The sequence below is a fragment of the Lissotriton helveticus genome, chromosome 5_1 (genome assembly GCF_964261635.1).
Source record: "Lissotriton helveticus chromosome 5_1, aLisHel1.1, whole genome shotgun sequence".
Classification (NCBI taxonomy): domain Eukaryota; kingdom Metazoa; phylum Chordata; class Amphibia; order Caudata; family Salamandridae; genus Lissotriton; species Lissotriton helveticus.
The window spans coordinates 72,922,921-72,948,019 of NC_136065.1; the positions used below are offsets into that span (position 1 = coordinate 72,922,921).

The 25,099-nt window shown below is 47.5% G+C and overlaps 1 long non-coding RNA gene across 2 annotated transcripts in view; it reads left to right on the forward strand.

Moving 5' to 3' along the window:
- The first annotated feature begins 7,544 nt into the window (after positions 1-7,544).
- The window catches only part of LOC144754143 (uncharacterized), a 213,515-nt gene continuing 195,960 nt past the window's right edge, over positions 7,545-25,099 (forward strand). The window contains exon 1 of one of the 2 annotated variants that reach the window (XR_013594671.1): positions 7,545-7,836. This is a non-coding gene — a long non-coding RNA (uncharacterized LOC144754143). The other variant, XR_013594672.1, reaches the window with a different exon arrangement.

A 25,099-nucleotide genomic window follows, 5' to 3' on the forward strand; every position in this document is an offset into this window, starting at 1 on the left:
GACGGCCGTTGGCCAACAAGAGCACGGAACGGGTTAAGCATTTGAATAGTTTCGCCCTCTTGCGGGAATCCCGGAGCACTTCTTCATAGCATATCTTCCTAAATGTAGATGTTCGTCTTTCTTCAGGAACGTCTGCAGAAGCACTTAAGAAAGAACATACTATGCAGCCTAGAAAATAGGCTACAGTGGTGAAATTAGATTGTTAAAAGGGTCAATGTGCCTATATAAAGATGCGCTATGAAGGAGAATTTCTCCTTCCTTTTCTGAAGTGGGAAATAGTTTAAAGTTAGTCTGAGTGTAGTATTCTGTACTGGAAAGCTATCCTTCCAGTACAAAAAAATATGCTAGACTCATGCAGACACCCTTGCACTATGGTGCAAATGTGTTGATGTGGCGCACTGCAGCTAATTTCAGCACCGGCACTAGGGAGAGTGGAGGAGAGTGCCATACTTCTGTAAATATGGCGCTCTCATGCTGCCTTTTTTTGTGCAATGCAGTGCAGCATTTTTGCCTGCTAAGCTGCGTTGTGTGAAATTCTATTAAATCTCCCCCTTAATTTACAAACATGAACTTAAGAACATTCTCACAGTCCTCCATGCAATTATGATGTTTTCATTTGTCAACAAGGAGACAAGTCGGTCTGCCATTCACACTATAAATAAATATATATATACACAAAAACATTGCTTTTATATATGGAGCAATATTATTTTTTGATTAAACCATACATGTGCGGTTTTTGTATAGCATACATCATGATCTGAAAATTACTTTAAAATGTCCTCAGGTTTGGGGATCATGAAAAATGAGGATCTGGGAAGAAAAGCGATTAGCGATTTGCTTAAGATCACAGGTCAAGGGGGGAAGCTGGGATGGTAAACAACCTTTACAACGCAACTTTTACCACGCAGTGCCTTTACGACGCAACTTTTACAACGCAAACCATTACAATGCATTGCGCTGGGGGGCGCTCTAGGATAGGGAATAGGTTTAATGTACTATCCAACACCTTCCCTACTATCCACGGGGACTGGAGTTGGAATAGTAAATTAAACAATTCACTATCCAGTGCCTAAAAGCACTATGCGTTGTAATGGTATGCGTTGTAAAAACCGCGTTGTAAAAGCATGCGATGTAAAAGCATGCGTTGTAATGTCATACATCCAGCTGGGATTTGGCCTCATGTTTTCTTTTCGGACATTGTGCTATTCTGCTTGTTCTGGAATATCTTTTTTTCTCTTCATTTTGACATGAATGAAAAAGCTTGGGTTTAGTTGTTTTTTGCATAGAAAATAAAGTAGCATGTGTTTAGAAACTCACCTGTTAAATTAACTTGACATAAGTAGTCCTTCTAAAAAACAAAGGTAATTCCAAAGGAAATTAGACTGTTTTGTACGGAAATCACCCAGATTTAAACAGACATATAAAGTGATCCCAATGAGTCTGTTTTCTTGTAGAAAGCATTGTGAGCAATGTGTGTTTCAGGGTCATAGACAGACGGCACATATTATTAATTAAAAAGACAAAAATAAGATAAACCATGAAAGCACGTCTACTGTGGAGGCTGAAAGCACAGCTTGAAAAGTGAGAATTTTCCAAGAAGCAAGAACTTTCTGTAGACGGTGCCAGATTCCTTAGTGCTTTGTTTTATTGTGTGCTCGAGCTCCACCTAACACAGCAGATTTAGCCTTTGTTATGCGCGCTCCAGACAGGCCTTCTGCATGGGGAGAAAATGTAACCTGCGCGCGCGCCCAGGTGCGTAGTTTACAGGGAACTGTGACCATGGGCTGTATCTATAAAAGTTACAAGACAAAAGACAATCAACATTTGAGGAATAGTATTACATAAAACAAGCTCAATCTAGGAACCCATCTAAAATCAATAGTCAAGTATCCCCTTTACCCTACATGTAAGGGGAAAATGACATTACACTGCAAAACAGTAAACTATTAAAAAGAATAAACAAACAGTTGTGGTAGCGCTCTAGTGTTCCTTTAGCGGAACTGGAACCACGTCACAGGACGTGGTAGGCGGGGTCATTGTTCTCTGGCGCTTAAGCTGGAGGAAGTCAGCCTCGGCGCTCTAATAAGAAATAAATAAGTTTAACACCTAACGCGGTGTCTGAGCCTTATTACAATGGCGACGAGGGTGGGATCACGATTACCCGAACGCACGCGACCTCTGAAATTGCACGCATCTCGCGTGAGGAACGAAAAAACGGACACGGAGCGCGGCAGAGGAGCCGGCAAGACAGCAAAGAGCGTGGAAAGGGCGCCAAAACGCTCGAAAACGCACACAAGCCAGAAGGGGACCCCACACAGTTGCCAGAGCCCAGAAAAGGCCACAGCCCGAAGAAACTATACCCCGAGGGGGTAGTGTGCACTGCGAGGCTGCTGACGTCACCACGAGGATCCCCTAAGTACCTGGCCAACACCACGGTGAGCCCTTGAAGTGCCTCTGCACCAGGGGGAAGAGGCGCACGCTGGCGGAAACCGCAGGCCCATCGAGCAAGAAGGGGGGAGGCAGCTCACGAGCCACTACTCGCACCAAAGAAAGTGGACTGGGAGTGGACAGCGAGGGAGAGCACAGAGAGGACGAGGGAGAAGAGCAAGACGCCCCAGGGAGTCCGTCCAGGCTAACAGTCACTGTACCAAAGCCCAGGAGGAACGCCCCAGCCATGGCGAGCCAGAGCACATCCCTCACCCAACTAGTTCCATTCCTCACGAAAAGCGGAGAACCGGAAAGGAAATGGGAAGACTGGAAGAGGTACTTCCTTAACTATCTGGAGGCGCTAGAAGAAGAAGGGGACACCCCATTCTCGAGTAAGAGGAAAAAGAAGATTCTGCTCCACAACTTAGGTCCAGAAGGGCTCAGGATCTACGACACGATCGTGAAAGGAGAAAGAGCCGCAACGGACACGGAGGTATTTGATCATGCCATCGAAGACTTGGACGCACATTACAGGCCTGTGGTGTGCGTTGCCATTGACAGATTTAACTTCTTTCAGAGGAAGCAGAAGAGCGGAGAGTCCGTGGATGAATATGTTGTAGCGCTGAGAAAGCTAGCTGCCACGTGCAGATTTGGAGGACTGCTGGATGAATTCATCAGGGACCAAATCATCATGCATACCTCTAGTGCCCACATACAGGAGAAATTGTGGGTGAACGGCGACGCTCCACTCAAGGAAATCTGGGCGATGGTAAAGAAAGCAGAACTATCGAGAAGGTGCGCCCAAGCGGCGAAGAGAGACGCCCAGGAAACGCAAGCGGTGTGTAGAATAATGGCGCCAAACAGAAACGACCGTTGGAGGCAAAATGAGACGAGGAAGACCCAGGGAGGAAATAGAGCTGATTTCCCCAACAAATCACAGGTGGACAGCAAGTCACACAAGACAGGAAAAAACCAGTGTTACAGGTGTGGGAGCTCTAACCACCTAGGAAACGACAAGGCGTGTCCTGCTTTCAAAGTTAGATGTTCGTATTGCAACATCTTTGGACACTACGAGAAGGTGTGTCGCAGGAAACCGAGGAATGCCGTGGTGCGCTTGGTGGACCAGGATCTGCGAGATGATTACAGCGATCAGGACGACAAAGGGGAGGAGGAGGAATTCCTGTACATTGACGTCCAGATTCTGGAGATGGATGGTTCCAACTCAGACAAGCCCAGGCTGGATATGCACATAGGAGGAATACCCTTGGAGATGATCGCGGACAGTGGAGCGCCCATCTCGATCGTCCAGAGGCAGGTGTGGGAAGACAACTTCGCATCAAGGATCAAAGGAGCACTCCTACCCATGGATGTGAGACCGGTAACGTACACTGGACAAAAGATCCCCATGCTAGGCTACTGCCCGCTCTTGTTTGAATTTAGAGGCCGCCATGCGCAGTGCAAGCTGTACGTTGCAGAGAGAGGCCCTTCCGTACTGAGTTGGAAGGACCAGGGAGCCTTGGGGATCCAGCTCAACCCAGGAGGCATAGAGAAAATCCTGCTCATGGATATGGAAATCAAGGAAGACGTACAGCTGTGGCGGAAGACATATCCCAAGGTATTCAACGGGCAGATAGGTGAGCTGGGAAAGTACACGCACCTCATCAAGCTGAAAGAAGGGGCAGTACCAGTCGTCCACAAAGTGAGGAACATCCCGTTCCGCAGCAGGGAGGCGGTACAAACAGAACTGGAAAGGTTAGAAAAAGAGGGAGTCATAAGGGCAATAGAGAGCGCAGAGTGGTTGTCGCCCCTGGTTGTAGCCCAAAAACCCAATGGCAAGGTACGTCTCTGCGTGGACTTAAGAGAGTTAAACAAAAACATTGTCATAGACAAATTCCCTCTACCACGCATCAGTGAAATGCTGGCGAAAACGAAGGACGTCGCATGGTTCTCCACAGTGGACCTCTCGTCGGCCTACCATCAGGTCAAACTCCATCCGTCGTGCACCCACCTCACGTCGTTCATCACGCCATTCGGGTGCTATGAGTTCGTGAGGATGCCCTTCGGCCTAGCTTCAGCCGCTGCTGTATTCCAGAAAATCATGCACAAGCTCCTGAAAGACCTGAAAGACGTCCTCTTCTTTCAAGATGACATTCTGGTGATGGGGAAGTCGAGGCAAGAACACAATGTGAAACTTCACAAAGTACTACAGAAGCTGCAGGACAGTGGGTTGACCGCCGAATGGACCAAATGCAATCTAGGCGTCCAGTCAGTCACATACCTCGGACATGAGGTGAGCGGGCAAGGGATAACGCCGAAGAAAACAAACATGAGAGCCATCATGGAAGCACCCACCCCGGAAAAGAAAGAGGATGTTCGGTCATTCCTAGGAATGGCCGAGTACTACAGCAAATTCATTCCTCATTTCGCTACAAAGACACACCACATACGACAGCTGCTCAAGGAAAAGAACCGGTTCCAATGGGGGAAGGAAGAGCAGACCGAGTTTGACGCGCTCAAGCTGGAAATGGGAACAGCCATTCCCCTCAAAGGATTCGACCCCAAAGCGGAGTCTATTCTCACCACAGACGCCAGCGATCGAGGCTTGGGAGCTGTACTGATGCAGAAAGGGGAGTCAGGAGAGATGTCGACTGTCAGCTTCGCCTCCCGCTCGCTCTCACCCAATGAGGAGAAGTTCAGTGTGGTGGAGAAAGAAATGCTGGCAGTGGTCTGGGCGGTCGAGAAGTTTAGACAATACCTGTGGGGCGCCAAGTTCCTCGTGAGAACTGACCACAAGCCATTGGTTCGCGTGCTAACATCCAGCGGACATGACCACGCTACACCCAGGATAGCCAAGATGACTCTACGGCTATTGGACTATGTTTATGAAGTCGAGCACATCCCTGGACCACAGAACAAAGTTGCCGACTTCCTAAGTAGGGCAGCTGCCATGGAAGAAGCACGGAACGAGGACAGACAAGAATGGGATGGGTACGTGGTAGCCACCATCCAGGACACTGAAGAGGTGATAAGCGCCCAGGAATGGGAGGAGGCCTACGGTGTAGATACAGACTTAGTAGCTGTAAAAGGTTATGTAGTCCACGGCTGGCCAGAGAAAAGACACTTAAAGGAGGAACTGAAGAGGTACTGGGAAGTCCGAGAGGAACTGTCCTTGGCTGAAAATCCAACGTTCTTACTCCGAGGGGACAAGGTAGTACCGCCCAGAGACTTGTTGGAACGACTGATGTCCTTGCTACATGAAGGGCACCAGGGAATCACAAAAACGAAAGCCTTGGCCAGGCAAGCATACTGGTGGCCTGCCATCGACGCGCAGGTGGAAAGACATGTGCGATCTTGCGAGTCTTGTGCAAAGTCGGACAAAGCTCAGAGCATGCTGAGACCACCGCTGGGAAGGTTTCCGATTCCAGATGGGCCGTGGGAGATGTTGTCGGTGGACATAATGGGGCCAGTCCTGAACAAGGAAGGCACTCAAAAGTATGTGGTAGTTGCCATCGATAGGTATTCTAAATGGGCCGAGATACAAATCTTGGAGCGAGTGGACACTGAAGCCGTGATAAAGTTTTTGCGCACCACGTTTGTCAGCGAAGGAATTCCAAAGATCATCACCTGCGACAATGGACCCCAGTTCACTTCGGAAAAATGGACAGCCTTCACCAAAAGAAACGGAATCGAAGTGAAGCACACCCCGATCTACCACCCGGCGGGGAACGGCCAAGTGGAACGTTTCAATAGGGTGATCATGGGCACCATACAGGCAGCCATTGAAGATGGAATGGATTGGGAAAGGGAGCTGGAGAAGATGATTTGGGCATACCGGATCACACCGGGTAGCACAGGCTACAACCCCTTCAAAATCTTAAGAGGCAGAGAAGCGTTCACCAAGGACAATGCAGCGTGGAGGAAGTTGATTGTCCAGAGCAAGTGGTCACCGGCGGTGGTCAGGAAAAATTTGGAGAGAGCTCAGGAAGTCTACACGTCCCACTACAACAGAAGACGGAACACTCGCAGCACAGAACTGGACAAAGGTGATTGGGTAAGGGTGAAGTTGGCCATCATGAAGAGACAGGGAGAGAGCAAGTTCTCACCTCCCCTTAAAGTGGTGGAACCCTACGCCAGATCGGCTCTCTTGAGCGATGGTAAGATTTGGTCAATGGACAGAATGGCTAAATGCAGCAAGATACTGAAATGGGAAGATGATGTGGAAGAAGGAACAGAGGATGTCTTGGAAGAAGGAGAAAGCGAAAGTGAAGAAAGGACAGGAAGGAATGAGATAGGAATAGAAGGACTAAGGGCAGGTACAGAAAGAGAGCGGAGTGAAACGACGGGAGGAAGAAGCAGAGGAGAAGAAGGAAGTGAAAGGATGACGAAGGATGTGGAAGTAGAAGGGACGAGAGAAAGAAGAGAAAACGAGACGACGGGAGATGAGAGAAAGAATGAGAGAGTGGAGACTCGAGCAGGGAGGAGAATTAAGGTACCAGAGAGATTTAAGGACTATGAAATGGACTGGAAGTAAGACTTTGTACATTTGGTTATGGTGCATAAAGGGGGGAGATGTGGTAGCGCTCTAGTGTTCCTTTAGCGGAACAGGAACCACGTCACAGGACGTGGTAGGCGGGGTCATTGTTCTCTGGCGCTTAAGCTGGAGGAAGTCAGCCCCGGCGCTCTAATAAGAAATAAATAAGTTTAACACCTAACGCTGTGTCTGAGCCTTATTACAACAGTTGTGGCTGCAGGCAGCAACTACCTTGATTATTTGCAACATTACTAACAAAATCTCCAGCATGGCTTACTTCGAAGCACGAGAGTCACAATGCATGAAGCTTTTCTTAAAAACAAATCCCATTTTAACTCTTTTATAAAACAAAAAGGCACTGTAGAGAGAAACACATGCACACAGAAAACTTTCCATAGCATTTTTAAAAGACAGATCAGCTGTCAATTCAAAATGAGAAAGGCAGATGTATTTTTGCGGCCTGGTTATGTTAACTTAATCACACAAATGTACATTGAACTTTTTGTTAATAAATCTGCTCTGACAGGATCCATGGCTTCTGATATCTGTATTATCTAAAGGTTGAAGGTCTATAACGTTTTAAGTTCTTTGCTGTGGTTCCACATGTCACTGACATGTAAAGAGTAGCCCGAGGACAGGGCCGGCTTTAGGCAGTGCAACCGGTGCGGCCGCACTGGGCGCTAACATGTAAAGGAGGGTCGCTAACCTCCGGGGGAGGCGCTGTGTTTAGAAATAACTTATGGCAAGCAAACGGGGCGGAGCCAGGAGGAACATGGCGGCAGGCTGAACGCAGAGGCTCTGGAAGACTGCTCGGTCGGCTGAAATGAGGAGGCGAACTACGGGAAACCAGGACGCGTGATTCGGCAATCGTTGCGGTAAGAGTGCAATGGCGCTGCTTAGAGGTTACGAGCAGACGCTGTTAATCTAATTTGCTAGTTTTTTCTTTTTTCGTTTCCCCGAGGTTTGGGCTCAGTTCCGGCTTTGGCTCTGGGATTACACTCCCTGTTCCCCCTCAGTGGAGGCAGTTGCGGCGCTAGGACCCGGGATTCAGGGGCAAGTGAAATGCGTATGAATTTCAAGGGGAAGACGGAGGAAGGACGATTTGGAGAACGCAGGACGAGTTTGTGGGTTTCGAACCCGCTCGGTTTTGGTGATACTCCAGCTCCGGGGGCCAGTCTGCAAGGACATTTGCTACTCTCCTTACTTTGGTGGTCTATCAACGCACATATCAGCGGTAAGGCGCTTTAAGGCGGGGTTAGTGGTGAAGCAAGATTGCATGGATCTGGAGTTGGCAGCTGTGGTTCCGGTCAACCCCACAAGTGAGGGGGAGGTAGAGCAGTGCCGAGAACAGGCGCAGAGGCAGAAATTAGCTGATAAATCCGTTCCTCCTCTAGTCGCGATCCCCAATCATTGTTCTCCCCCTATCCTTACCTCGGGTGTTGCTCCTGTTATTAATAACTCTACGCGGGAACAGAGAGAGCTGGAAACTGCATCACTTTCCCCGCCAAGGAGACGCAGGAACAGATATCAGCTCAGATCACAGCAGGAGCTGAGATCGAAGGGAGTGTTGGACTCAATAGAAAGGGAGCGGCCTATGCCATTAACCCCCGGCAAAGGGGAAAAAAAGACAGGGACCATTAAAAAAGCCAAGGGGTTGAAAGTAGCTCAACTCCCCCCAAAAAACACCCCTTCACTTAAAACCTACTTTAAATTAATGGAGCAAGCAGCGGGTTCTGAAGCGCAGTTGGATACAGCCATGGCTGCTTATGGGACCGGGGCTCTCCCGTTCCCTTTGGAAAATCATTTTGCGCCTCTGGAGGGCCTGTTGGAAGCCGGAAGTGGGGGAGTCGAGTCAGTCGAAACTCCAACTATTGAGCCCCAGGTCGGGCAGTCAGTTACAGCTAGTCCCCTCCCTCCTCCCTCACACCCCTCACATCCTTCTCATTAGGTTTCGCACCTGCGAACTGATCGCGAAGCGATCGTCGCAGCGAAACCTTTTGCAATCGTTTCTGCTTTCAAGGAGTGAAGGGAGACAGGAGACAAGTGATGTGCACGCGCAACCTTGGAACTGGGATCAGGTCGCGCGCGCTTCCTGTCTCCCATGGCTCCTTGGAAGCAGAAACGCATGCACACACACATACAGACCCCTCCCTCCCCCCGCCGCGCATACACACACATAGAGAACCCCCCCAACCCCCCCACCCGCCGCGCACGCACACACACACACGAGAACGCCCTCCCCCCCCTCCGCCGCGCATACACACACGCATGCACACACATACATACAGAACACCCCGGCACTTACTGCCTCCCCTGTCAGCTGCTCCTTTCCCCCTCCAGTGATCTGGCTAGACCCGCCGGTCACCTCCATCTGCGCCCTCGGTTTCACAGACTGCCGCTGGCATGGACGGACGGAGGCGCGCGCACTATTAGACCTGCATATAGCCTCCCATGGTCCACCGTTCTCCCCGCCTCGCACCGTCTGCGCACTGTGATTAGTTGCATGAGTGCCCCGGTGGTAACGAGGCCGCCCAGTCCTGAGCCACTCCTTGCCTCATATCCTGAAATACCATCAGGAACCGGGATTTATGAACCCACAGAAGCGCAGACACTGCCCGCAGCTGCCTAGAACGAGGTGAGGCCGGAGGTTGGGAGGAGACACGCGCTGATCAGGGAAACACAAACAGGAACGTTTATTTTCACTTTCTCAGACACAGGCACCATGGGAACTGTAGTCCAGGGAAAAGGGAAGTTCTGCGCTTACGCACGTAGAGCTAGGACTTACCTGACGCCTAAAACCTCTCGTGTTGTAACCGGCGTGCGGGAGCCGATTCACCTAGAAATGTGACAAACTCGAGACAAGCTGGCTAGGTGACGTTACATAATATCTGGTACCATTATATGCATTCGAAAGTTGAAACAATAAGTGTTATTTCAATGTACGGCTTCCTTACTGGAGGATTCTGTGTCGTTTGTTGAAGACTGATCACAATAACGCTTTTGGCTAATATTAATTTATAGTTTCGTAGACGTTAATAGATTCTTGCGTCTGAAGATCGAAACTGGGCCGAGGATAGCAGGTGGCGCGAGCACCAGCTCGTGATGATCCCTCCCACACGCCCTCTCCAGTCACGAGCCCTGCTATCTTCCGCATCCCAGCTGTGCAGGGGTGTTCCAAGCCCAAAATGACTAATTCTGACGATGTTATTCATCCGAACTAGCTAAATGAGTCATTTACATAAAGTTCCTTTCACTGACAATACAGAGGGAAGACCCGGGCGCGACCCTCACAGGTGACTGCTGTCACTACAGTCTCAGCAATGGGCCGCGCCTCAGGCATCGTGATCCTCCAGAGATGGTTGCGGGAGAGTCTGGAGACCCCGTGTGGCTCACCGCCGGCAGTGTGACTGTGACACAGAGATAGAAGTAAGTAATAAATGGCCAGGCAGCTGCCAATGCCGTACGTGTAGTCATGTGTTGTGAAGTTGCTGAGCACAAAGGAGGACACCAGCCTCTTCACGAAGCTGCTCAGCCTCAGAATCATTGCGGAGTGTTTAGGCCATGATGAGGCAGCCTGTGCAAATAATTGCCGCTCGCCTCAAAACAAAGTGAATGCAGCCTGGAGTGTCTCTCTCTCACTCTGCTTGGCCTACACATGTGCTTTCACTGAATGGCGCTAGCGCAGGATCACAATACTGGTGCCATCCAACACATTACTGTCAGCGCGGCCACCGTCGCAGTTAAGTATTAATTTTCTTTGTGACAGTCTGTTAATGTAATCTGGGGCTGGGCAGGGCAGGTTGCGGTGCGCTGACCATGGCGGACACCACTCACGGCTCGCTAATGATTTGTATTCGGCTTGAGCAGTGCATTGCTGAAGGCAACTGTATTCAGAAAGTTACAGCGTCCTGATTGCACTAGTGCGCCATACTCACTCTCCCGAGGCTTGCTAATGCCCTTGTTGTCTGCGGCGGCTTGCGAGTCCTCCGACTACTGACTCTCTCATTTATGATCTAATCTGTATTAAAAACAACCTACAAGGAATTAATTAGTGATATTTAGGCAGCTGTCATCAATTAAGTCAGCAGAGAAGATCCGTGTATTAGGGCCCTCAGTAGCACTAGCGTGCAGTGCCAGCACTGGTACCTGTTCCCCATTAATATATATGGCAAATAGTTGCTTTTAACTTTCTGGTACCTTTATCGACAGAATTGTCTCGATGAATTTCTGCTGCCGTCCAGTGCTGGCTGTGTTAAATTCCAGGAAGGTCGACACCTGTGTTCAACTTCCTGCCCTCGACACACAAGTGCAGGTTGTGCCGTTTCATTTCCGGCGCTTGCTTTGAGGCAGTTTTAAAATCGTTGGGTTTATAGTTGCTCAAATGTGTGTAATTTATATGTTTCTCTCACCTTCATTGCTTGCTTTTGCTTGTGATAAAGTGTCACTCATAGTAATGTCACTCATAATTACATTGAAATTATGGAAATGTCACACATGGCAATCTGAAACCTTGGCAGCTATGAAGAGTTGCTATAATACCGGAGGTACCCATTTTCAGTGATGCAAATAAAAATATGATTGTTAAAAACAATACCTTAATTACCATTCTCGGTTATGTTTTCTTTTTATATGCTGTGAGATGGAGACACATTGGCAACAACTGCAAGAGCATGCGTGTAAACAACAGTGAAAAAGGAAGAACGACTTACCTGTAATTGTTGGCTCCCCGCTTTCTGTTGCACCTGGTTTCCAGCATATTTAGTAGCCACAGCAGTGCGACGTGCTCAACATGGATGACAAATATAACACGAATACATAAAAGCCCAAGAACATATTTAGCCCTTAACCTTACATGATGCATCTGTTAAACCTAGAATTTTTAGAGTAATGCAAATTTGAAGAGGGCATTCCTGATCGGTTCGGCCATCCACGTCCTTGCACAGTTTCAAATACTGAAAATGCAAAATGTTCACCATGGTGTAACTGTAAAGATTTCATGTGTCAATCTGACAGAATCGATTAAGCCAAAGCACAATAAAGAACAATCCACAGAAAATCGATCTGGATAGTCTTAGAATGGCCATTGACTTACCAATAATTTTATGACCAACACCCAAACAATGTTTATTAGTTTTGCCTTTTTCCAATAGCAGAGAAACCACTTCCAATGCTGAACTGGTACATAAAAACAAAAAGTAATTGTGGGGCCCAAAGTTTTCTTCGGAGTCCACTAGCAGCTTTGCCCAATACCGAGCTTGCCTAGTCTTGATTTCATCGCACACCTCCCACCCTCTACACTTTGCATCCTTATCTCCCGCTTGCTGGTTCCTTTGTGTCCCCGCTTTCCCTCTCCGTCACTTATCATAGTTCTTGCTTTCTCGTTCTATCTCCAATGTCAGCCTTTCTCCATCTTGCTTTGGGTGAGTGTTTGATGATGAAGAATGACTTCTGGTCCTCAAAAAACAAAGTGCCAGCCTACCCACAACCTGCAACCACCTGCACAAATTAAGCATCGGATAACTCTACAAACAATTTAAACACCACCCTTTCCTCAATGTTGATTCCAGGCAAAGGGACACTGTAGCAAAGAACCTAATCGATGAGGGTAAAATGCTTTGCACCTTTGGCGTAAAGTCTTAGCCTTGAAGGAACTTCGCCATCACAAAGAGTCCCCCTAGAAACATCTGGCAAACATTTAAAGCACAAATACTCATTAAAGTAGCTAAAGAAATGCTTTCCCCTTGAATGACTCGCACTCAGAACCATCCCCAAGAGTTTAACGAAAGGACGGAGGAGGATGGAAAATAACAATCTATGAGAAAGGAAGGGAAATTAGATGTTTTGTCTCTATGGAAGCGATACAATTTTTTCCAGTCTGAGTGTTCAATAACCTTTTAAAAAGATAAACTATGCTCGAAGAGATTTTGTCAAAACTCTCAGGGCCAGGATTAATTCCTAGCAAGCAAAATTAGACTGCAAGAATCTCTTTTGCATAAACAGACTCCGATTTAGACTGTCAAATTCTCAGCCTTGCATAAATATCTCCCTGGAAAATAATCCATTTATACTATAAACTATAATCAAGCACGTCCCACAACCACACAAGACTGGACGGAGAATGGTTAACTAACCCGGTACCAATGCATGCTAAAACCGAATCTTTTTGTGGAATTTTCCAAAACTAAACTATAGGCAACACCATCTTGAATAAGCATAAACGTAATCCACTATACATAATCTAACTTCGGTAGAGAAATACTTCTGAAAGTTTGGGATTTTGGCAGTCTATATATTTTGAATGTCTTATATTTTTGCAACCAAGATCTCTGCAGTCTTTGTTTCACATGGTACCGATAAATTCCATAGACCAGGTGTTATCTCGATAAAAGTAATCAAGTGTGTGACTACTATGTATTAGCTCGCAACTTTGAGACGCCACTTCTCCAATATGTTTAAGCAAGAGTGGCAAAATGTGCAAGATGTCCGCCCGATTTGTAGTGGACAAACAGCGGTCTAGTTGCAGAATAGAGATAGTCTAAGAACTTCTTAAAATATGGACTTGACTATCAAACATTCATCTCCTTTTGATGCAATGTTTCTATTGTGAAGAGTACCCTATACTGTGATAAGTTAGGCATAGGCATGTTACTTTTAATATAAACAAAAGTAAATAATGATAACTGACAGGGTAAATATCTGCTTCTTTTCGTTTATTTATGCCAAGTACACTGTCTTATAAGACCACAGTTTACTTTACAGGTATTTAGGTTTTTGTTTGAACCGGAATAAATTGCATGAATATCAAAAGGTTAAAAACAAAAGTACTTAATTCATTCCACTAAGTTCCCTACCCTCTTTGACTTCAAGTAAACAGGTATTGGTATCATCATGCAAACATGACCACTACGTTTAACTGTTCTCGACAGTGATATGTTTGCCCCTTTTCTCTTTCGATACCCTTTTCCGGAGAATGCCGGTAGAGGTGGGATAGGCTGATAGTGTGTGAGAAATTGTTATTGTATGTACTACCTACGAATCACTTTTAAAAAAAAATAATCTTAAACGTTTTTTATGCTTTATTTACTTGAAAAACCGTTGAAAACTACACATGACAATGGATGCAGAGATAATTTCAGGTAATGGAGTAGTTGCTAATTTCCTTATCTCTGACATTTCTATGTGCTTGGTAAACTTAGGTGCAACATTCTAGTATCTCCTGTTTGACACTTTTATTGACATTTCACAGTGAGTAGAAAAAAACAGATACTTCCACGTAATGATATTAGATATAATAAATGATAAATGGAAATGTGCCTCAAAGGACCCTAATCCAATCTAGACCAGCCTAAAGGTGACAGTTACACAAAACTCAGACTGCTGGGAGTTATATTTGCAAACCTTCATCTGTTTTACAAGACTACTGGAAAAAAACACCAAGTTGGAGTCTGATTCTGGTTCTCCATCTTGGATTGTTCTTTAGTTGAGGCAACTTTCTTCTCCACCTTGGAGGCGACTTTTCTTCTTCAAAGACGCTCCCTTTAATAGAAAACAGGAGAGTGCACGCGCGCGTAAACGGATCATGTCACACGCGCTTCCTGTCTCCCATGGCTCCTTGGAAGCAGAAACGCACACACACATACAGACCCCCCCGCTGCCGCGCATACACACACATAGAGAACCCCCCCGCCGCCACGCATACACACTCACACATAGAGAACCCCCCCGCAGCCGCGCATACACACACGCATGCACACACACACACATACATACAGAACAGCCCGGCGCTTACACACACACACATCCCTTACCTAGTCTCGGCGTGTCTTCTCATCGCAGCTTGCGCAGGGACAGCCGACGTGCACACGCACGACGACGGCGTCTCCTGCGCTACAACCGTGGTTTCGGTTTCGCGCCCTAACCTTGCTATTGGCTGTATTACCGCCAACCGGCACTTGTTTTATTGTTTTTGCATTTCCGTTGCATCGTGTCCCTGGCATTTTGATTGAACTCTGGGACATCGTCGCTCCTCGAGCCTTTAGTGAGGGCGGCACGGTAAGGCACAAATAACCCCGCCGTGAGCTCGGGGGGTCTACGTCTCTTTGGATTGTTCCCACAGGGTGTTGGTGAATGGGGAGAGTGCGGCGTGCAGGCTGAGGGATGGCGTATGTTGGCCGGGGCAGCTGCAGCGGGATGGGACAGGGGAGGTAAACAACTTATTCAAGGTATGCTGGGGGGACATCATTAATGATTGCGGCATTCAGGCTAGTGGTCGCCCGTTCATGCACTTTGAAAGTATGCAGGGTGTCATGGGGGACTCTGTGTTTGGGAGGGGGGCGGGGCAGTGGTTCACGCCCCCTCCCCAAAAGAGAAAACCATGCCGAGCAGCATAACGCTGGAGAGGGGCGTGCCTGTGCAAGATGACAGAGAGCGCACTTCGATTTATCCTAGCTTTTTGAGAATATCCTTGGACACTTTGGGACTCTAGTTGTCGGAAAGGTAGTGGATGAAGAGTTCGCCGCGCTATTGAAAAAGTAATGATATATTATATAATAGTCGCCACTTTGTTTCCTCCTTCCCGTAAAAAATAGCATTCCTGCCTGCATGCGCCATGCTTGGGTTTTAAAAGTGGACTTTTTAGCAAGTGTTGCTGAGGGGTTAATGCCGGTATACCTCCGCATCTCGCCCCAAACGTTACTTTTGTTAAAGTAAAGCACTACACCGGGGAACTACCCCTCTCGATAGAATTATGTTACGTGAATCAGGCATAACGTATACGTTCGCGTTAAGGGTGCACTGCTACAGCTGCGCCGGTAATATGGTTGGTGATCCAGGGGGCGCGGTACGGGTGCTGCATAGGATGGACAGTGGAAATGTACAACGCCAGCAGGCACTGGCTGCACGCTTCGATGGGACTGTAAGGGGAGTGGCTGTTTACCTTCTCAAAACTCTCACAGCTTCCCAGAGGACTCCTCTAGGGGCGTCTTACTAGTACTCCATCACTCCTTGTCTTTTCCCGCCCTCTCTCCCTTTCCATGGCGTGACAGGCATTCTCACACGGAAGCTGCAAGCTTTCTGCGTTGTTCACCTCCTTACACAAGACACCCATCTCCTTAGCGCTCACACATCAACAAACCAAACCGCCCCCCCTCTAACCACAGCGCTTCACATATTCCTAAAAATGCCTGCCCCCAAGCCACAGCATAGCCCGCCCCTCTGCTATTCCACCCACACTACGAGCTCCACCCTCCGCAAATGCATCGCAAGCCATTCACCACCCCCCGAATATAACTGGCACCGACAGCCCATCTCTCTCACACATTATGCCAGCCTCCTTGTGCACAGTGCGCATACTTCAACAACGCATCTCCCTCAAGCCACAGCCTCTCTTCGCACCTACCGAGCCCTCCCACTTTCATTCCACGCCACGGTCTTTTCCAGCCTCTTTACCCTCTAACCGTGCCTCCTATAGTGCGAGACCCGTGGTACTACTCGCCCACCTCGCATGCACTCGTCGGCCTAACAGCTGTGAGCCCGTGCCTGAGGTGCATCATCAGAGATGTGTGAATAATAACTGCGTCAGACCCGTGCGTGAGGTGCATAGTCAGAGCTGTGTGAATAATAACTGTCAGCCCCGTGCCTAAGGTGCATCATCAGAGCTGTGTGAATAATAACAGCTGTGAGCCCCGTGCTGAGGTGCATCATCAGAGCTGTGTGAATAATAACTGCGTCAGCCCCGTGCCTGAGGTGCATCATAAGAGCTGTGTGAATAATAACAGCTGTGAGCCTCGTGCCTGAGATGCATCATCAGAGCTGTGTGAATAATAACTGCCGGCGGCCCCGTGCTGAGGTGCATCATCAGAGCTGTGTGAATAATAACTGCGTCAGCCCAGTGCTGAGGTGCATCATCGGAGCTGTGTGAACAATAACTGTGTCAGCCCCGTGCTCAGGTGCATCATCAGAGCTGTGTGAATAATAACTGCGTCAGCCCTGTGCTCAGGTGCGTCATCAGAGCTGTGTGAATAATAACAGCTGTGAGCCCGTGTCTGAGGTGCATCATCAGAGCTGTGTGAATAATAACTGCATCAGCCCCGTGCGTGAGTTGCATCATCAGAGCTGTGTGAATAATAACAGCTGTGAGCAACAGCATACTCTTGCACACACTCTCACTGCTCACCAATTCAAAGTTTGCTAAAAAATGTATGCAACGCATTGTCATACACAATGCCAATAACTCAAACTTTAATGCTGCGAAACCTATTGCATTGTAAATGCTTGTTTTATATGAGCTTTGGAAGCTTTACAGGGCCATCAGGGTCCTCAGGTTTCTCTGACTGTAGCGGTTCCCACACCACAATTATCTGGAGAGGGGGGCAATACTCATAGCCATAGCAAGGTTTTAACTCAATCAAAAGATCTGGTCCAGGTTCAGGGAGGTACGAGGCAGTCAGAGAGCTCAGAGGGAGACAGGCTGGGCTCCCTGTTTCAATCCTTAAGGGGGGACCTAATGACCAAATTTGAGATCTCAGAAAATAATCAAAAGGCTATTCATGACCGGTTTGATTTGTTGGAGTCCAAATTAGACGATGTTATCACCCGGACTGGAAATTTGGAAGCTGAAGTTACTGCTTTATCTGAATTTGTCCACGTGAACTCCAAAGATATTGACACCCGAAAACTGCAGAACAGATCCCTTGCTATGGACTTGGAGAGACTAGAAACGCAAGCCCGGCGGAACAATCTTAGAATCTTGAAAATACCTGAAGGAGAAGAACAGGATGATATCAAGGGTTTTGTCTGTAAGCTTTTAAGGGATGGTGTCTTAAAAGACCGGCATGACATCGACTTGGAGTCTGAAATACAAAGGGTGCATAGGGACCCCTTCAAGCTTCATACAGACAGGAAAGCTCCCAGGAAGATTCTAGTGAACTTTCAATCCTACAGTATTAAGGAGTTAATTTTGGGAAGATGTTTATCCCAGTCTGTCCTTCATCATCGGGCGAACCCATATTTAATAAGATCAGACATTGGTGGGAGAACAGCCCAGAGGCAGTGCGAACTGGGTTCTAGGATGCCCGAACTGAGATCAATTCAGAGCTCAAGTCCAAATGAAATTTCCTGCCTTATTAAAGATCATGTGGCGGAACAAAATGTACAACTGCAGTCAACCTGAGGATGTAGATGTCCTTCTTTCTCAGATGAGGCAGAAATAACAGTACAATGAGAAAATAGAAAGGGGGAGGTGAGAATGGGGGAAGGTAAGAAAAAAGAGCAAAATATGAGGCACAGCATAGGGTGGACCGCTATAACAACATGATAATGACAACTTCAAAAAAAAAAAAAAAAAAAACTAAAGGGATAAAAATAGATTATAAAAATGGTACGGTTTTATCTTAAGCACCATCCTCTCTAATATTAGGTGTTGTAATATCATGCTGCCGCCGGTATACTTGAGGACAATTCAGCCACGGGCAGTCCTCCTGGGGCCCTAAAGGCGGTTACATCATCAGGTATGAAGGGAGTGTTCCTCGGGGGCGGGGTGGGGAGGGTTCACTGGGTGGCAAGGAAAAGGGAAAAACGTCCTTGTATGTAAAGAAGATATCTTATTCACTTAAAGCTCTGGATGTGTGGGAGGTAGGCGCCGGGATATGAGCAGGTCAACAAGTATAAAAATCCTCTCCTGGAACGTGAATGGAATAGGAGAAGGGAGAAAACAATCCAGGGTCCGTGAATTTTTAAGAAACTCAGATGCCCATATCATTTTATTACAAGAAACCCACCTAGAGTCAGATGCTTGTAAGATTGTTTTCGGGAGATTGGGGTGGGTGCAAGAAATATTGTGCTCCAGACAGAAGGGAACAACTAGGGGGGTTGCGATAATTATTAGGGCAAATAGGGGGATAAGGTTGCTAAAATGGGATACTGATCAGACAGGTAGGTGGCTTGTGGCGGCCCTCTCGATCTGCGGCATTCCGTACACCTATGCCGTTTATTATGGCCCTAATGAGGATAACCCTACCCCCCTTTTGAAATTGGGGGAAGGATTACTTGAGACATCGGCTCCTCTGATTGTAGGGGGGGGATTTTAATTTGGGTTTTGATTATACCTTAGACCGGACTTCTAAGGTGAAGTATCACGCTCCCACTAAATCTATCTCGGCTCTGGGAGTCATTATGAAAGATTTTAATTTGCTGCATGTCTGGAGATCCAAATATGGTTCTACTAGAGGTTACTCATTCTACAGTAAAAAGTATAAACAGTACTCTAGAATAGACTATTTTTTAACGGATCAATGTTTGCTTGCAGACATCATTTCGGTTTCCCTTACTCCAGAGGGGATTTCCGATCGCTCTGTAGTCGAATTAGTCTTCACATTGAGTTCTAGACCCATAGATATCAGGTGGACTCTAGATAGGACGCTGCTCCTGGACGACAGAGTAAAGGCAGAGGTGAAAGAAAAAGTCACTGAATATTTCATCTTTAACATTGGCTCCTCTACGGATCAGACAGTATGGGAATCCTTTAAGGCCTTTCTACGTGGACACTTGAGTTCATTAATGCCTCATAAGAGGAAAACTATAAGGAAAAAAAGGTCAGACGATCTGAAAGCAATAACAGAAAAGGATTCTGAGTTACAGTTGGCTACTGTCTCAGATAGGGGGAGGATCCCGGAGCTGGAGAAGGAGTTGTTAGATCTACAAAGTTCACTCAAAGTTGCTGATGATAAGATCATTAAGGATAGGTGGGAGGACAGCAAATTAAAAAACTTTGAGTATGGAGAGAAATGTGGGGCCCTGTTGGCTTGGAAGTCTAGAGCAGAGAGATCCAGGAATAACATTGAAGTGTTGATTCAAAGGGAGTCAGGTCTTTCAATCATGGAGGACGGGGCTATAAGGGAGGAAACCAGGGGGTTTATGAAAGGCCTATATCATGAAGATATGAGCTTTGGGTTAGAGGAGGCCCAGGCCTGGCTGATCCAGAGAAATCTACCCCAAATATCAGAAATTAATAGGAACTATCTGGCGAGTGAGATCACGGAGGGGGAAGTAAGAGAACAACTTAAGAAAATGAGTTGTGGTAAAGCTGCTAGCCCAGATGAGCTATCAATCGAGGTATATATAGATTGTTTAGAGACATTGGTTCCTGTGCTTACCACACTCTTTAACAGCCTTTTGATTCATGGCCATAGCATTCCCCCTTCATGGTCTGAAGCCACGATAACTCTTATAGCGAAATCCAACAAGGACTCCAAAAAGATAGAATCCTATAGGCCTATCTCCCTAGTGAACTCGGACCTGATGCTCTATTCTGGGATAATGGCTACTCGACTTGCCAAAATTATAAAATCAATTATTCACCCTGATCAAAGAGGGTTTATCCCAGGGAGGCAGTTGAATGAGTTAACATTCCAGGTGATAGGAGCGATCGATGTCGCGGAAGAGAGGGGGCTGCCACTAGCCATAGTGGCGATAGATGCAGCCAAGGCCTTTGATCAGGTAAACTGGTCATATCTTTGGGCAACTATGGCTGGTTTTGGGTTTCCTTCCATTTTTATAGAGGGAATTAAATCACTCTACCAGAGTCCACGAGCAAAAGTCCTGGTTAACGGAGGCCTGTCTGATTGGTTTAAAATCTTCCGTGGTACCAGGCAGGGCTGTCCCCTGTCCCCCCTTTTGTTTGACATCTACATTGAGCCTTTTGTTTGCGCAATTAGAGCTGATCAGGTAATTCGACCCTTTAAAATAGCAGACCTGGAGCTCAAAGCAGCTTTGTATGCGGACGATCCCCTCTTATATACTTCCAATCATGCGGAGGCAATTTCTCGGCTATTTCAACTGGCCGAGGAATTTGGAAGGTTCTCTGGATATCAAATCAATAAGGAGAAAACTGAAATAATGGGGTGGAATAATTGTACGGTCATTCAGGGGGCCAAACATCAAATGAGGTATTTGGGAATCCATCCGACTCAAAAACTGAATGATATTCCTAAATTCAGTTGGCAGATAGTTGTGAAAGAGTTTACTAAAACACTAACAAGATGGAGCAATCTGCCTCTGAATTTATATGGACGAGTTAATCTCGTCAAAATGACTATACTCCCCAAATTAACCTTCCTTTTTAATGCCATCGCATTACCCTTTGCCCTGAAAGATATGATGAGCATGCAAGGGAAGATTGGATCCTTTATATGGGCCTCAAAATCTCCCAGGATAGCCTGGAAGAAATTAGGGAGGGGATTGAAGATAGGTGGCCTGGCCCTACCTGATTTATTTTTATATTGTCATGCCTTTCACTTTAAAAATGTTAGGTTATTAGCCAATAAATTGGACTCTTCTTCGCAGGGCCGCCTTTTTCAGGCGTTGTTGCACGACCAACCACAGATCCAGGAGTTCTTCCTTTTTAAATTTGGCGACCAGAAATTCTACAAAAAAGTCTGATTTAAGATTCTGCAGACAGCGCTTAGGAACTGGTTATATATCCGGAGAGCCCTGGGGATTCCATATTATAACACTCATGCCCCAATTTGGGACTCCCTGGGCACGCCAGAATGTCTTCAGGATTAATTGTCCCGGCCATTAAAAGCAGCAGGTCTGAACAGATGTGGGGATCCCAGTGGTAATTCAGGCCTTATAGACTGAGATTCTCTAGCGACCCTGACCAACAGGTCTTTAACAAGATTTAAATTCTACCAACTTTCTGCCTGGTGGTCAAGGCAGGCACTGGAGTTTGAAGATGAAACTGGGATCCTAGATTCTGTCTGCAGGGGGGAACTTTGGAAACGAGAGGTCTCGTTTTGGTACAGGTTGCTTACTGGGGTAAAAGGAACGTTAAAATTAGAGCTGGCGAGCCTTTGGGGTAACTTGTTATCTGATAGCCCTGAGGAAACTCAAAAGATTTGGACAGACTCATTTTGTATGTCCCAGAGCCTAATAAAACCGGCTAATCTTAGAGGAAATCATTTGTTTACTGACTATAGGGTATACTGGACCCCAGCTAAACTATCTAAGGTTACGCTACATCAGTGCTTTACAAACTGTGCGTCACGACACAGTAGTGTGTCACCTTCCATTTGTGGGTGTGTCGCGTGAATGCTCTCTTGGGCTGAACGTATTCAGTGACGCAGGCGCAGTGCAGCTGAGTACCCGGAGGAAGAAGGAGAAGTGACTGTCAAGCGTGTGGCCTTGTTCATTTTGCGATGCAGTGAGGAGGAACTGCCTCTGCACCCCATCCCAGGCGCTCGGTGAGTGAAATTTCCGAAATTGTTAAAACACTGTTGGCATCCCTCTCTACTTTTCACCTCTTTTGTTTCACCCGCTCACTCTCTCCCATCGTTTCTTTTTCCCTCTTCTCATTCTGTTGTCTAAACAACTGAGCACGTTCATGGAGTGATCGCCGCTGGCCCGAGGCAGTCATAACAGAGGCTATTAGGGAAGCGTGTGGTTCAGGAAGGCCCCGAACACCGGGCTTCAGCGGGGGCACGATTCAGTGTGTTAAGCGGGGCAGACGGACATAAAAGGCAACCACACCCTGTGTGCGGTGATAGCTCCAGACAGGACAGCGGGCCTGACTGTGCTTGGGGTATGGGGGACATACCTTGAAAGTCCAGTGGTGTATAAATAACAATAGATGCATTTCAGCTTTTAATGCAAAATTCCCCCCCAGCCCCCATGGTAATTTAGCTGCTAATTGGCCAATGTCATGTGTGGCATCTTCCAGACAAATCTGGCTTAGTTACCAAGAGCACTTTGCACGCTGCTATTTTCAAGCCCTTGCCACTGCAATGCATTTACTTTAAGGCTTTTAAAAAGCGCTGCAGATCATAGATTTTCAGCCTCAGAGTGATAATAGAACGATAGAAACTAGAAATTTTAGAATGCCAAGTCCGATGTTAAAAAAACTTCAGCCCATATTTATGATGGTTTTGCATCGCCCTTGGTAAGGTAGCACAAGGGCGACGCAATACCTAAAATGACATTTACCAAACAAGACAAGGCCAACTTGCATGGCCCTGCGTGGCTTTGGAATTGTGGAGTAACCTAAGCCAGCGCAGATTGCTGCTTTGCGTTACCCTGCCCTAGGGAGGTATTCCATGGGTGGATGCGTGGGTGTTCCTGCGCATCCATCCATGGGTTTTGGCGCATTTCCAGATTTACCTTTAGTAGTAGACCTGGGAATATGTCAAAATGCTACACGTTCCAGGGAAGGTGTAACCAGGTGAAATATGTTTATTTCTCCTTTTTTCCTCTTTCCACGTAGTACTGCCTGCCGTGTATGGAAATAGTGAGATGTAGCTGCTGGAGTCCCTTCTGCGATGTTAGAGAGTTGACAGCAAGTCTTTCACGTTGGGTCATGTCTGCTGCCCGCATAGGTGGTTCGGGCTCACGCACTGCACGTGCTCATGTTACCGTGTCCCTAAAAGAAGATTGCCAAAAAAAGTGTGTCACTGTGATGTGTGGGGTTGTGCGGGCCGGAATAACAGGCGTGGAGGCCGGATGAAATGGGCTATGGCTAGCACGAGTTTTATTGCAGTTCACAAAGACAAGCTCTGGTGCACGGTTTTTAGGTACAGTCTTTGGGGTTCGGGAGGGTCCCTTGTGAGGAGCGTCCGCAGGTAAGAACACAGACAGGAGGTCCACTGCTGGGCTGGGTGCTTCTTCCGGGTTGCGGGCCTTGGGGCGTCCCTCGGAGATAATGGAAAGAGACACAGGGCAGTTAGTTCCTATGTACATGGAACTCGATCGACTGACACCAGCACCCGGGAGTGTGAGGGCGGAAACAGACCGTGAGGGAGGGCGGTAGGGTAGGGAAAGAAGGGAAGAGACCAGACCGGATATAGGGACAGGGTGAAAAAGGGGGTGTGGGGTGGAGGATAATGTACAGTGGAGGGTGTCTATAATATACAGTGGGGTGCGCGTCTTTGGTGCATGCAGAACAGCTGTACACTAATTACACTATCTACAAGGGGAAGGGTAAACACGGAGAATGTTAACAATTCACTCACGTGCCCCGCCGTAACTCTCATCCGAGTTACGGCCGCTTTCCAGCCGCCTCCTGAGGATGCCACCAATCCTCGCACCAGACGTCTTCCTCTTCCTCCTTCTCTCGGCTCGTCCTCTCTCCTGCAGACTCCGCCGTCGGTTCTCCGCGTCTCGCCAACTCCTGCCACGAGTCCACCGCTGGGAACCCTGTCTCCTCCGCGTCGCTGGCTTTTCTATCATCCGACTGGGTTCCTGGGAAACGGCTTCCGGGGTCAGGCGAGGTCACTTCCGGTCCGTCGGTAGCCGGTGCCCTTCCGGGGTCAATCCAGGTCGCTTCCGGTCCGCTGTGTTCCGTGGATGCTGTCGGTGCCTGCAGGGAGACAGAGAGAGGTGTAGCCGGTTTTGGCTGTCGGTTAGTGATACCGCCCGTATGGGCGTTCCTGCAGTAGCGCTGAGCCCGGGGGGGAGGGGGCGACCCTTTACAGTCACCAACATGAAAAGTTTGGAAAGCTATGCGCTAGATAATTACTATTGCACTAGATGCAAACTCCCGGCAGCTGACGACCGACACATGTTTTTAGAATGCTCAGAGATTTCTGAATACTGGAAGACTGTTATTGGCTTTCTGGAAAAGGTCCTATCAGTCCCCCTTACATGCTCTCCTAGATTAGTTTTTTTCGGCTTGCCACTTGGCTATAACATCAATAGCTTTGCCTCACAATTTATATTCTATGTGATGGTTATAGCAAGGAGAGAAATGTGTAGAGAATGGAAATCGGAGGTCCCTCCCAGGTTCGCTGACTGTTTAAAAAACATTATGTTGGTCAGTAAGTTAGATATGGCTTACCAAGCGGAGAGCACAGATAGGATGTGGTCGGCACTGGTGACTTGGTCGAAGATCTAATGACGGTCCAATGATTATGCCAGAGGTTGTGTGGAACCTGCCCTCCCGGGTTTCAGAGGCGTTACATCAGTGGGAACGGGAGTTGGACAAGGAAACAGCCTACCTCTGGGAGATTCCTGTTTGTCGCACACTGAGTCCAGGGCGGTAACTAAGATCGACAGTGTGAAAGGCATCTGGAGTTCCCATCTTGAGTATTCATCATCTGGTGGCATGTATGAGGACAAAAAAAAGAGAAATGAGAATTTCCCAAACATTAA